Here is a 14,405-nt window from a genome sequence, read left to right as displayed (position 1 = left end):
CTAGAGGAGGGTTAAAGTCACTCTCGATTTTAAATTTTAAATCCTTGCACCTATAGCTTTCTCCTTGTGCTTCAGTTGCTGCAATACTAGTGCAAGGTTGTTCATCAAACCAGATCTGGAGTAAAATTTTTCTCAAGAATTGGTGTAAGTCCATCTCAAATTGGAACCAATACACTGACGTATTTGGACAAAATGTCAAACCCTTGGATAAAAATGATATTTGTATATCGGATAATTGTTTGGACAAAATATTCTTGGGGTAAATCTTGGGAGTCTGAGTCCTGGACGGTTTATAGATAGATAGATAGATAGATATGATAGATAGATAGATATGAGATAGATAGATAGATAGATATGAGATAGATAGATAGATATGAGATAGATAATTGATAGATAAATAGATATGAGATAGATAGATAGATAGATAGATATGAGATAGATACATATGAGATAGAGAGATACGAGATAGATAGATAGATAGATAGGTACACAAAGTCCAGGGTGAGCAGCACCTCAGTATAAAAAAGTCAGTCTGGTGCAGGCAACCGTAAAAGCCCAGGTCCGGGGCCCACGGTAATCCACAGAAAAAAATATGGTTGCAGCACAAAGAAATAGTGATTCAAGGTGGCTTTATTCCAATTTGCTACGTTTCAGCCGCCCATGCGGCTGGTAGATAGATATTAGATAGATATGAGATAGATAGATAGATAGATAGATAGATAGATAAATAGATATAGCATACAGATACACGGCAGCACTCTGATCAAAAGTAGTGGCTTTTATTGAATCACCAAAAATTTTACAGCGAGACGTTTCGGCCATCATCAAGCAATGCAATTCACAAAGTGAGGGGTTTAAATATAGTACAAACAGTGACATCACATCCTGTGGGTGTGTACTTAATTATAATATATAAACAAACAGTGAGTACGGCTACAGCAGCAGTACTCAGAACATCATATATCTCAGGAGACTGACTTTACTGTAAGCATAAACACATGTGACACAACATAATGTATATGCAGCGATCCCATGTGAAGTGTACTGGGTGAAGAATAGCCGATAGAACCTTCAGATCGGGTCAGGATGCTGGTCCCCAGTGATTCATTAATGCATATAGTAGGTCACCGCATGAAGAATAAAAGAAAATAACAGAGAATAAACAAGTAAACGAGAAAAAGCTGCGTTTTTGCCGGCATTCTGCAACTTCTGATGCCGCCGAAAGTGGCGCAGTATGCTCGCACATGCACGCTAGCTTCGTACCATGTTCAGTGAGGGCAGTCCATGCGCGTAATGACATGACATGCTCGCGCATGCGTGTCAACTCTCTGGATGGATAGATAGACAGATACAAAGCAAATAAAAATGGCACAACCAATATCCAGAGTAAGGAAGAAATTCAGGGTGCACGCATATCTGGAACCTGGGTGCGCCGGTTCCTTAATCCAGACAAAGCAAATATGATGCAGCACTCCACAAGTAGCAAAGAAGGTGGTTTTTATTTCATCATGTGCATAGACAACGTTTCACCAGTCTCACACTGGCTTTTTCAAGTGAATAATAGTGATACAGGTGGGTATTTATAGACCGCTTACTGGGTCATGTGACACAAGCAATGTATGATTTACATATGTAAACAGAGACGATCATGGTAGATTGTGCAATAAATAATGCAAAAACATAGTGCTAAGTTCATATATAAACATACAGTAATCATCAGGTATTTAAACATATACATTTTACTTAAAATACAGATAGTGCAGTGACTGTGATCCATAATTACGTGTATAGCCGTGAATGCCTTCCGGGGTCCCGCCACGAGGTTTCCTGATCCCAGGCGCCAAAGCGCCGTGTGTGTAGTGTGCATCAAAGCAGAAGAGAAGTACTTCCGGGTCGGGAGAGCGCGTCCTCGTATCCATAGAAACCCGACTCCGGACTGCGCCGTAACTGGCACATGCTCAGAAGAGTCTTTCTGTGTATCGGTACAAAATGTTCATGCGCAAAGTAAAGCAGAGTCCATATGAGATAAATGTAATCTTGATATATATGCGCAAGAAAAGTATCACCTCCTGGGGACAGCACAATGAGTCACAGTGGGGAACTGAGATTAGTAAAGGTAGCTCAATGTAGAGTAAGTAGTCTGTTGCAATCGCCGGTCCTCATTCATCCTGTGTAGCTGTCAGATAGTGAATATCACTATCTCGTGGTTGCCCATGGTAACCGACTGATAAAGCAGCAGACTGTAGAGATAATAGAGTAAAGAATAAAGAAGGGGGTAATGACTAACTCCACTCGGCGTACATGGGCCAACTCCACTCTCCATAAGTATAACATGAGATTACCGGTGTGCATGAGCCGGAGCCGTATTTTCGTCAACGTCTGTGGACCAATCTTGCATCGGTGTATATGGACCCATATCCGTGTTGTGATGGTCTGTAAAGTACGTCACTGGAAATAGGAAAATAAAGTATTAGAATAACCAAAATAACTCCACCAGGCAAAACCATTTATCTTAGGGCATAGATTACAAGGTCCTGTGCGTATCGGGTCATTAGTTCGTGGGGTGTCTCATGGGTGATGTCCATGGACATGGACAATCCCTGCACCTGTAACAGTACCCATCATGCGCATAGGGTAGTTTACTGTTATACTACCCCTGTGACCCACGCTACCTAGGGACCTGTATCAATTTGCCCCTTCATGCACAACATACATACTGGAGTATAGGTTATCAGTTGGCAGGTTGTGAGTACACAGGTTCACAGGTGCCCATGCAAATACCTATATGTGAGTGAAACGAAAAATGACTTTCGGACAAGACTGAATCAACATTGTTATTCAATAAGAAAAAAACGTGTAGACCTCCCTGTGTCCAAACACTTCATTGAAGCTGGACACACGGAGGCCGATCTCAAATGCATGATTGTAGATCACATTCCTCCCCCCAAAAGAGGGGGTGATAGAATAGCCCTCCTCCAGGTCAGAGAACTCAAGTGGATCCACAACCTCAATACACTCAAACCCAATGGGCTCAATGTTGAGTTCACTGTGCTACCTAAAATGTTGAAACGCTAGTGGGTCTAGCCCGAGATGTTGGGGTACATGAACCCTGCTTAAGGTGAATAGTGATCAATTCTTGTAATTAACTCGATTTCTTTCTTTCTCTCTTCTAGTGCACATGCCTTCCGGGTACCTGCCTTGATGTCAAGCCGCGCCACAGGCTGCACTTCACATACTATCTCACTCTACTATTGACCCATCTACTCCTGTGGAGACAGCATACAACTATTACTCTATATATTCAACTTTTTGAGTAAATTGCCATAACTCCCCCTCCATATACTTACCTTTACCTTCCATCTTCTGTGTACTTCTGTGGACCTGTGTACTCACAACCTGCCAACTGATAACCTATACTCTAGTATGTATGTTGTGCATGAAGGGGCAAATTGATACAGGTCCCTAGGTAGCGTGGGTCACAGGGGTAGTATAACAGTAAACTACCCTATACGCAAGATGGGTACTGTTACAGGTGCAGGGATAGTCCATGTCCATGGACATCACCCATGAGACACCCCACGAACTAATGACCCGATACGCACAGGACCTTGTAATCTATGCCCTAAGATAAATGGTTTTGCCTGGTGGAGTTATTTTGGTTATTCTAATACTTTATTTTCCTATTTCCAGTGACGTACTTTACAGACCATCACACACGGATATCGGTCCATATACACCGATGCAAGATTGGTCCACAGACGTTGACAAAAATACGGCTCCGGCTCATGCACACCGGTAATCTCATGGTATACTTACGGAGAGTGGAGTTGGCCCATGTACGCCGACTGGAGTTAGTCATTACCCCCTTCTTTATTCTTTACTCTATTATCTCTACAGTCTGCTGCTTTATCAGTCGGTTACCATGGGATAGTGATATTCACTAGTGTTGCTCACGAATATTCGCAATTCGAATATTATTCGCGAATATCGCATATTCGTGAATTCGCGAATTTCGCGAATATAGCGCTATATATTCGTAATTACGAATATTTTTTTTTTTTTTCACAGTACACATCACAGTGATCACCACTCTCTGCTTCCAGCTTGTGTGGTGTAAAGAAGGCTGTAATACTACTGTGTGAGACTGGCGTGCGAAACTTCGCATATGCTAATTTTCGCATATGCGAATTTTCGCGTATGCTTATTTTGTATATGCTAATATTCACATATGTTAATTTTCGCATACGCGAATTTACGCATATGTGAAAATAAAACGAGAATATAACGAATATGCGAATATTCGCGAATATATGACGAATATTCGTCCATATATTCGCGAATATTCGTGAATTCGAATATGGCCTATGCCGCTCAACACTAATATTCACTATCTGACAGCTACACAGGATGAATGAGGACCGGCGATTGCAACAGACTACTTACTCTACATTGAGCTACCTTTACTAATCTCAGTTCCCCACTGTGACTCATTGTGCTGTCCCCAGGAGGTGATACTTTTCTTGCGCATATATATCAAGATTACACTTATCTCATATGGACTTTGCTTTACTTTGCGCATGAACATTTTGTACCGATACACAGAAAGACTCTTCTGAGCATGTGCCAGTTACGGCGCAGTCCGGAGTCGGGTTTCTATGGATACGAGGACGCGCTCTCCCGACCCGGAAGTACTTCTCTTCTGCTTTGATGCACACTACACACACGGCGCTTTGGCGCCTGGGATCAGGAAACCTCGTGGCGGGACCCCGGAAGGCATTCACGGCTATTCACGTAATTATGGATCACAGTCACTACACTATCTGCATTTTAAGTAAACCGTATATGTTTATATACCTGATGACTACTGTATGTTTATATATGAACTTAGCACTGTTTTTTGCATTATTTATTGCACAATGTACCATGATCGTCTCTGTTTACATATGTAAATCATGCATTGCTTGTGTCACATGACCCAGTGGGCGGTCTATAAATACCCACCTGTATCACTATTATTCACTTGAAAAAGCCAGTGTGAGACTGGTGAAACGTTGTCTATGCACTTGATGGAATAAAAAACACCTTCTTTGCTACTTGTGGAGTGCTGCATCATATTTGCTTTGTCTAGATAGATAGATAGATAGATAGATAGATAGATAGATATGGAATAGATAGATAGATAGATATGAGATAGATAGATATGAGATAAATATGAGATAGATAGATAGATAGATATGAGATAGATAGATAGATAGATAGATAGATATGAGATAGATAGATAGATAGATAGATAGATAGATAGATAGATATGAGATAGATAGATATGAGATAGATAGATATGAGATAGATAGATAGATAGATAGATATGAGATAAATAGATATGAGATAGATAGATAAGAGATAGATAGATAGATAGATTGGAGATAGATAGATATGAGATAGATAGATATGAGATAGATAGATATGAGATAAATAGATAGATAGATAGATAGATAGAAGATCCGTAATGTTTTAGTTTCTCCATTAGTGGAGTCGCATGAGAACTTATTTGTACTTTGAAATGACCCCTTTCATTTGACCATACAATGTATTGTGAAACCAAAAGAGAATTTTTTGTGAAGGAAATTTTTGTGGGGTTTCACCATTTGGATTGGGTTTTGATTTTTTTGCATACTATTTTTAAAAATAAATAAATAAATAAAAAACAAAGCTGTGTGAGGGCTTGTTTCACATTTATAGGTACTATAGAATTGTGCTTATTTTTCAAAAATGCAACCAATCATTGTTTAGGTTTTACATAAGCACTGAACTGCCACTATTGTTGCTGCTGCTGAGAACCTAAATGGCAGTGGAGGGGGAGATCACACTGCAGTTTTTCCAACCAGGGTGCCTCCTGCTGTTGCAAAACTACACCTTAAAGCACTCTGGGAGTTGTAGTTTTGCAACAGCGGGAGGCATACTGGTTGGGAATCACTGTCACACTGCAGCACTGTGGACATACAGTAGTAAAGGCACTGGTATTTACAAAGGGACAGCTGCCCTGAGCTTAATAGGTGAAAGATGATAGATAAGCATTGATTTACCTTTGAGGAACAGTACAGATTATCTTCAGCAGACAGACTGGCTCACAGATTATAGATACACAGCTCAGGCTTTCTCTCTCTCTCTTTCTCTCTCTCTTTCTCTCTCTCTCTCTCTTACACAGAGCACATGCTAAGCCCCGCCCCCACTTGTGCTGTGTCCTGGTCTCTCTGTTTCTACAGAAAAATTCCAGATACCGACCAGCAGCAATCATCAGATGGCAGAGACATGAGACTTTATAGATATATTTCTGGGTTAAGGAGTCACTTTTGGGTTAATAAAGTGATTTATAAATATGTTAAGAATTAAACTGAAGGGAAGTTGTTTGAGAAGACAGAACCCATTTAAAGATATTTCCAATGTACAAGCATTTCTGAAAATGTCCTGTTTGTGATATATATATATATATATATATATATATATATATATATACTTACTTATTTACTCCCCATGTGCCTGCTATGTTTTGCCCTGTTTCCCTTAATTACGATTCAGGCATCCCCTCAGACGGTCAGGCATAGTCAGTTCAACTGCATATCTCTTAATAGTCTCTACTGTATATAAAAACAAGGGGGATTGTGGGAAAGTGTGTGTGCTCGCACAGGCTTAGGTCAGGTCCTTTGGTAAGTCCCTATGGTTGTGAGTGGTTTAACTTGGTTATTTTGCTACTGCACATGTAAGGGCGTACGTACTATTGCAAAAGCCCACACGGCTGCTTTTGGCTCTTGAAGTGGGGAAGACCAAGGCCTGGTTGGTCGCATTTATTTTTACTACCGATAAAAAACTTATTTCCCTGAGTAACTGTATTGTCAGCAAATAAATGGATCAGCGTTTTGAGTTAGGGCTTTTTGAAAATGCCATCACCAAATTCCTCTTGAGTGGAATCAGCGCTCCATAGCAATAAATGCAAAATTCAATCTTGACTAGTGTGTTGGTGTGACAGGTGGCTGTGGGGGTGGGAGATGTAAAATCATGCAACAGTACCTAACAGAACGGGGAGGTCAGGAGTGGCATAGGAGTCATAGTCCATGCCTGTACAGGGTGCTCAGAAGACCATAGCAGTGAGTGGCAGGCACAAGGGCTTCTCTACATTCAGAGAACAGGAGCGGGTCAGTGTAACAGGCAGCTGCAGACAGAAAGCGACCGGCTTCCAGCAGTGAAGGAGGGTTGCTCTCATTCTGTCCTAGAACATTTTCAACCTCCTGGAAGTATCCATTTCCACGTTGAAAGTTCCGCTACAGAAGTGTGAATTGAGCAGCAAAATCTTATTGAGATCAATGGGGGTCTGCTGCAAGTGGCAGGAAATTCCGTAGTGTGAATGGGGCCCTAGAGGAGTATTCCTGAATATAAAAACGTATCCTCTATCCTAAGGATACGGGATCAGTGTCAGATGCTGGGGGTCCAACCACTGGGACACCCTGCGATCTCTAACAGGGCACCCAAGCTGTCCTTCTAAATAGAGCACGTTGACCACCGCATGAACAGTGGCTAACACGCCCCCTCCATGCAACTCTATGGGAGAGCCAGAGATTCCCAAGTACAGCACATTGGCTCTCCCATAAAGATGAATGGAGGTGGCACAAAGTGACGGCCAACGCGCCCCATTTAGGAGGAAAGCCGGGGCACCACATGGGAGATCGAGGGGGTTCCACAGCTGCTGTACTCCCCGTGATCTGACACTTATCCCCTAAGGATAGAGGATAAGTGTCACGTAGGGGCAGGGAAGGAGAGTACTCTGATCTCGCCCGCTCCCCTATCCCTGCCTACTTATGTACCTGCCCTAACCGACAGGTCTATAATCACAAAGACAGTCCCATCCTGAATACGTGGGGGGAGTAAATGTCAACACAATATAATACAAAGAAACTGTCAAAGTCCGGGACCAGTAGGATACAGGCAACTAACATAAATAAAACTAAACACACACACAAAAGTCAGCAAACCGCGTCAAAGCCAGGAGAGGACAGAAGTACTGAATCGCTATAACCAGAGGGAAGTCGAGTAGGAAGCCAGAAGTCAAGGATGCCAGGTAATACAAAAGATACAGGGTACAAACGCTAGCTACTTAGGTCAGAAGACTGTTTCACAGGCGCTGACTGAGAGCAAACTGCTGGGTTAAATAGTTAGGCCCCAGGTGCTCAATCAGTCAGCTGACCAGCCAGACAGCAAGGTGTAACCCGGCAACCAAACAAACAAAGAACCTGTCAGAACTTATTAACCCTGCAGGTTCTGACAATAAGCTTTTATATCCTAAAGTACTCCTTTAAGGTCATGGAAATTTAAGGGGAAAAAAACATCAGATATGTCTATCCTAGGGGAGGGCACAATCAGACTCCATAACTGGAGACCCATCTGGATCTTTGTGGTGGGACCCCTCTTATTCTATATACACTACCGCCTGTGTATCTTCTAGTAGGCATTGTCTGCTAGAAATGTATGTGTAAAAAAAAAAAAAGATTTTTGAGCAAATATAGCTGATCGGTCTCTGACATTAATCACTGATTGCTTATTAATGCCTTGTCAATGGTTACGTCTATCAGCCCCTTCCCAGTTAGATGTGCGCAAATACTGGTGATTAAGTAGCAGATTAAACATATTCATGAATATTTCAGGGGCTGTTTTTGAAACTTTCCTGTCCTTTTACACTAATAGCCCCATTAAAACTTGTTTACAAGCCAGCGATGAGAGGAACGGCGTGCACTTAAAATTGGAGAGTGGTTCCCCCGGAGAAGCACTCTCAGCCTGCGAGGATGGCATCTGATCGATAGACTTCTTAAAGTAAGACTGTCTGCTTTAACCCAATGGAAGCAGAGGCAAACAGCTGGCGACTTCCCAACTTGTTAATTAACAATGAACAAACTCTGGGTCCCTGGCATGTGCGGTGCAATATTCAAGATAATTCACAATATCGCTTCCTATTACCTTGTAAAAGGCTAAAAGCAGCCAGATTATGACATTGTTTAACAAAGTATCGATCCCGACGCACAGACTTAACTTGAGCATCTGCCAGAAATGTGTTTCTGTTTTACTCACATTAGGTTGCACGTAGCGGTTTTGTGTTTGCACTAAGCAAAAACAATTCTTGCCATCTTTTCAATGGCGGAGGAATCTGGTCAACCAAGACAGATGGGGGGAAGGGGGGGCTTAGTGCATCAGCTGCCCCAACATAAGGTGGGCACCACAGATAGCCTGGGTTCTGAGGCCTGTGACCACCACAGATCATGCACTGTACTGCATTGTACTGTTGCAGTATTCCGGTACCCGTTCTACTTGCCATTGAAGTAATAGGATGATGTGTAGCAGTACATTTATCCCAGTCTGTAAAATCCAGCATGGGTACTATGAGTCGGAATATGTCTTACTTGTATGCATTATATTTTTCTGTACTAATTGGCCTGTGTGTGGTAACTACCGTGGGGTGTAGTGTAATTGGGGTGTTGCTTCGGTATATGAGGGGTTAATTTAACCCCTGTCACTCGTGATGCCAGGGTGAGGGGTTAATACACTGAGGTAAATCTTCGGCCTATCGCCACTCTTCCCAGAAACGATAGGTGCGTGCTTAAATGAATGAAGGTCCACAATAGAGATGAACTTGAACTTGTATAAACTTTACAGAGGTACTTGCGGTACTTCCAATTAACAGCAACAGTCTTAGCAATACAGTCTCTATATAGTACGGCAGTGATTGACAGATGCCGAGGACCATTGACTTATCTAAAGGATTATTAGAATTAGGATTGGTGCAGAGATCCGTCCGGATTTAGGGGTCCATTTAGGTCCGGTGATCTTGCGGAATTAACAGGGATTGAGATAACTCACAGTTTTGTAAAGATGGCCGTTGCCGCAAGGCTTGGGCCTAGTCACTGCTGAGGACAGGTGCGCAGATCCTCCTTCATCAGCAGCCCATGAGGAAAGAGACAGAGTCATGGCCGCCGCTCCCTTATATGGGCAGGGGCAGGGCCGTTTTGGATTGGTCCGTGTCAGCTGTCACTCACCGTTACAATGCATGGTGGGCGATCACCTGACTTCCTCCAAAGGTCCTTGAACCAGGAAACCATAGAGTTTTGGGACGCATCACGTGACCCGCAGGTCTTGCGACGCCACTACAAGGTAAGTACACTGTATTTACATATTTACACATTGAATTTGAATAATTTTAACTATTAAAGCGGTGGCAAGGTGCTAAGTAATGATGAGGACCCCACCGGTACCTAGGGACTCTGACTTTGGGGACCTCACCACAAGGTAACGGATGCAATCCGGTACCGGGACGCCACAAACCCCCTTACTTAAAAACCGTCGACCCCGACGCCTGTCCCCTAAGGCAGAAGGACTAGGGCAGGTAGAACAGGATTGTTAACTAGACAGAATCTATATCCAAACAAAACTTTTATACACATTAGGTACTTTTAAACCTACTAGATATTTTTCTAGGCATTTGAAACATTTTTAGACTAGTAATCCTACTAGACACTTATAAAGGCTTCCTGGACATTTATGAAGCTATCTGGACAATTATGAACCTATCTAGACCTTTAGTTTCTACCTTCTTAGACATTTTAATTAAGCTTACTATACATTTTAAAGCTTACTAGACAATTAGGCAGCTATCTGACATTTCGTTGCTAGCTTCTAAAACATTTTGTTTTAGCACTCTTACACATTTTATGAGGCTAACTAGACATTAGCACAGCTCTCTATACATTTAGCTTCAAGCTGACTAAACATTTTGGAATCTCACGCATTTTTTTTTTTTTTACCTGTTAGTAAACGAAAGGTATACTGGCTAGCCGGAAGCAAGGTCACAGTAAGTTTGGCTGCTAGAGTCTATCGGCTACACGCTACTTACCCCTAGAGCACTTCAAAATAACCTACCTAGGTTACCTTTAGAACTATGTGTCTAATTCTATACTCGCAAGAGCACCTACTGGCCAGGTAGAGCATCTCACACAAGTAATACAGAGAAGAGAAATATGAGTGTACCTAACAGTGGCAGTAATTGGGTATCAATAGGCTACAATTCCTAAGTGTTTCTTTTGAATGTGAGATACATTTTGTTTTTGTGTATGTACTGAAGAAGACTGAAGTAGTACATTTAAGTGAGTAGTCTAGAGTACTATGTGTGCAAGTACTATCTTAAGGGTAAGTTACCCTGTTATTTTTGTTGAGACAGGTGCTAGCGATTGGTGACTAGAAACAATGTCACTCTCGGAGAAGCCAAGAGAGTCACCCATGGAGCAACTACTAAAGCACCTTTTAGCATTTTTATACCTTTATATGTACATGTGTACAAGTATTATTTACATTTTTGTGTTTGGTGTACACGTGCATATATCGGGCAATTTTCTGTGTACAACCTTTACTTACTTTTTATGTACACAGACATGAAGCTAATTTTTTTTTTCTGTGTACAGGAATTATATACATTTTCATTACACATTTATCAACACTCCAACAAGGTTCAGGTGCATACACCTGATAAGGGCAACATTTAGCAGAGAGTCCTATAAATATAGGGTTATGTACATAGAACGGACGTGTAAGGATCTGCAGTCCACCTACACTAGGAGTCTATGGGATACACGGTTTTACCACAATCAGCCGGGCACAAAACTTACAAATCTCCTACTGGCTAGGAGTCTCTTGACCTGATGGTCAGGCACAAAGCTTGATGGTTACATTGCTGAACTTAAAACTGAAACAATCTTAGCACAGTCCTGCTAGGCACATGTCTTGAACTTGGTTACTGTAAAGCAAAAGTGATTAGCACAGAAAAGCAATAAACATTACTTTACAGCCCTTCAAAAGACACTTCTTCTGAATCTTCTTGTGCCTCTAGTAGTTCCTCTATATGTGCCAACATCTGGAGCAGGCAAGGAGTTAATGTAACTCTCCCACACCACACTGGTGAGAGTAGAATGGGCATCAGTAGTATTTAGGGTGACCAGCGGCTTACTGGCCGGGATCACAGTTGGTGCATAGGGTTTTAGCACCATCGCCAAATCAGGAGTAGGGCAAAACACTTTTTTTGCGGTACCCTGGAAGCAGGCAAACTCTCCATTTCAGAAGAGGGCCTTGGTACATAGGTCGGTACTTGTGCAGGAGGCAAACTCTCATTGCTCTGAGAGGGCCTAGGTACGTGCGTTGGTACCTCTGGAACAGACAAACTCTCATTGCTCCGAGAGGGTCTAGGTACGGTCTTTGGTGCCCGCAATTGAGGCTTACTTTCTTGATCTTGAGCAGGACTTGGCACTTTACTGTACACAGAAGATGATTGATGCTGTAGAGGCTCCTCCTCCTTGAGTACGTTGGTGGAGGCATCAGGAGCAGACCACTTCGGCCTCAGGTTGAAGGGATCCAATTCCCAATCTGTGGATGGAAAGTATTTGAAGGGAAGCTGTGTTGGGGCTGTTGGTCTTGTGAACGCTGCAGCCCATTCTCCACGCAGGATCTGGACGGAGGTGTGCTCCACAATTTCACCCACATCCAAGGAGTAGAACTTCGTATGAAGATATGGCCTCTGTACTGCTCGCCGGTTTACGAGGATGGTTTGCCCTGTATGGCAATCTAGGAGTGTCCCATAACCTCTGACCTTGTCGAACTTGGTCACAGTTGTTCTTCGTCGTTCTAGAGGCCCCTCCCCTTCTCGGGGATGGTCCCATTTGCGGATGAATAAAGCTTCCATTTCTTTAGTATTCTCCTGGTAGTGAATTCTTTCCTCAGGAGGCAAATGCACATGCTTAGGGGCGTACAGTTCTCTGTGTCGGACCTTTAATCTGTCCATCAGTTCAGCCAGCTCGGCTTCTTGACGGGCCCTTTCCCTTTGTGCGGCTGGAATTGGTGGGAGTGGCTTCCCAGGTATAAGTTGTAGAACCACGTGCATATACTCGATGAGTCCCGGCTCGTCCCCAAAGATCCACTGGGGCAAATCTGGTGAGCACGGTCGTGCACTTGGCAAAGCAGATAGGGGAATGTTAGGTTCAGGGCTGGAGGAGGAAGAATAGGCCGCCTCTGGCGGGGTACTCACTGCAGACTCCTCTGATGGGATCTCAGCCCACGAGCCCCAAGTTCTGTGGTGAGGGGACAGTTTCACCGGCGATGCACCTCCCGGTGTCCCTGTGCTCTCCGCTGGAGGTGTCTCTGGCCAATCGTCCTCATCATCAGGCAGTGGGGGAAGATTGCAGGCCCCCTCTTCGTCTAATGACATCCGCTGCAGACGGTCAGCAAGTTCTTGGAAAAGTCGGGCTGCGACTGCCGCAATTTTCCGCTGTTCCGGCGCCATTTTGCCATCTTCACCACGTGGAATGCTGCTCTCCGCCATGTCTGTACTCTCCGACTCCCTGTGCAGACTGAAGAGGTCGCTGTGCGAGGTGTCTTTTATAGTGGGCTTCCACAAAATTGCGGCCGGCAGGAAAGACGTCATCGGTGCAGCCCCGACTTCCGGTCCTTCCAGAGACGACTTCTGTATCTCCAAGTTCCCTTTCAGCTGTGATACAGCAACTTGGCAGCCATGCCCAGGGGCGGGGCGCAGCGCGGGCCTTCTTCGCGCGCTTTTCCTGCAGCAGTTTAGCTCCACCTGTGCTGACCGGACCAGAGGATCGCAGCATGAACTCATTGCGCAGTTTACACATCTTAGTTGCAGATAAATTTTCGCCTCCCCCTTTACTTTTCTCGTGGCCCCCTTGTATGGCGCACCACGGACACCACTCCCATACACAACAACACGGTTTGCAGCACATGAATAAAGTTTGTTACTTGGGGGGAGTACACTTTCACTAGTGGCAACTATAGTAGGCACACACCCGAATCCTGTTCGTGACGCCAAAAAGGCTTTGTGGTAACTGCCTTTGGGTGTAGTGTAGTTGAGGTGGTGCTTCGGTATATGAGGGGTTAATTTAACCCCTGTCACTCGTGATGCCACGGTGAGGGTTAATACACTGAGGTAAATCTTCGACCTATCGCCAGTCTTCCCAGAAACGATAGGTGCGTCATTAAATGAATGAAGGTCCACAAGAGAGATGAACTTGAACTTGTATAAACTTTACTGAGGTACTTGTGGTACATCCAATTAACAGCAACAGTCTTAGCAACACAGTCTCTATATAGTACGGCAGTGATTGACAGATGCCGAGGACCATTGACTTATCCAAAGGATTATTAGAATTAGGATTTGTGCAGAGATCCGTCCGAATTTAGGGGTCTATTTAGGTCCGGTGATCTAGCGGAATTAACAGGCATTGAGATAACTCACAGTTTTGTAAAGATGGCCATTGCCGCAAGGCTTGGGCCTAGTCACTGCTGAGGACAGGTGCGCAGATCCTCCT

Source organism: Hyla sarda, chromosome 1 (genome assembly GCF_029499605.1).
Source record: "Hyla sarda isolate aHylSar1 chromosome 1, aHylSar1.hap1, whole genome shotgun sequence".
Classification (NCBI taxonomy): domain Eukaryota; kingdom Metazoa; phylum Chordata; class Amphibia; order Anura; family Hylidae; genus Hyla; species Hyla sarda.
The sequence above is the reverse complement of the archived record's forward strand: the minus strand, read 5'-3'. Positions refer to the sequence as shown.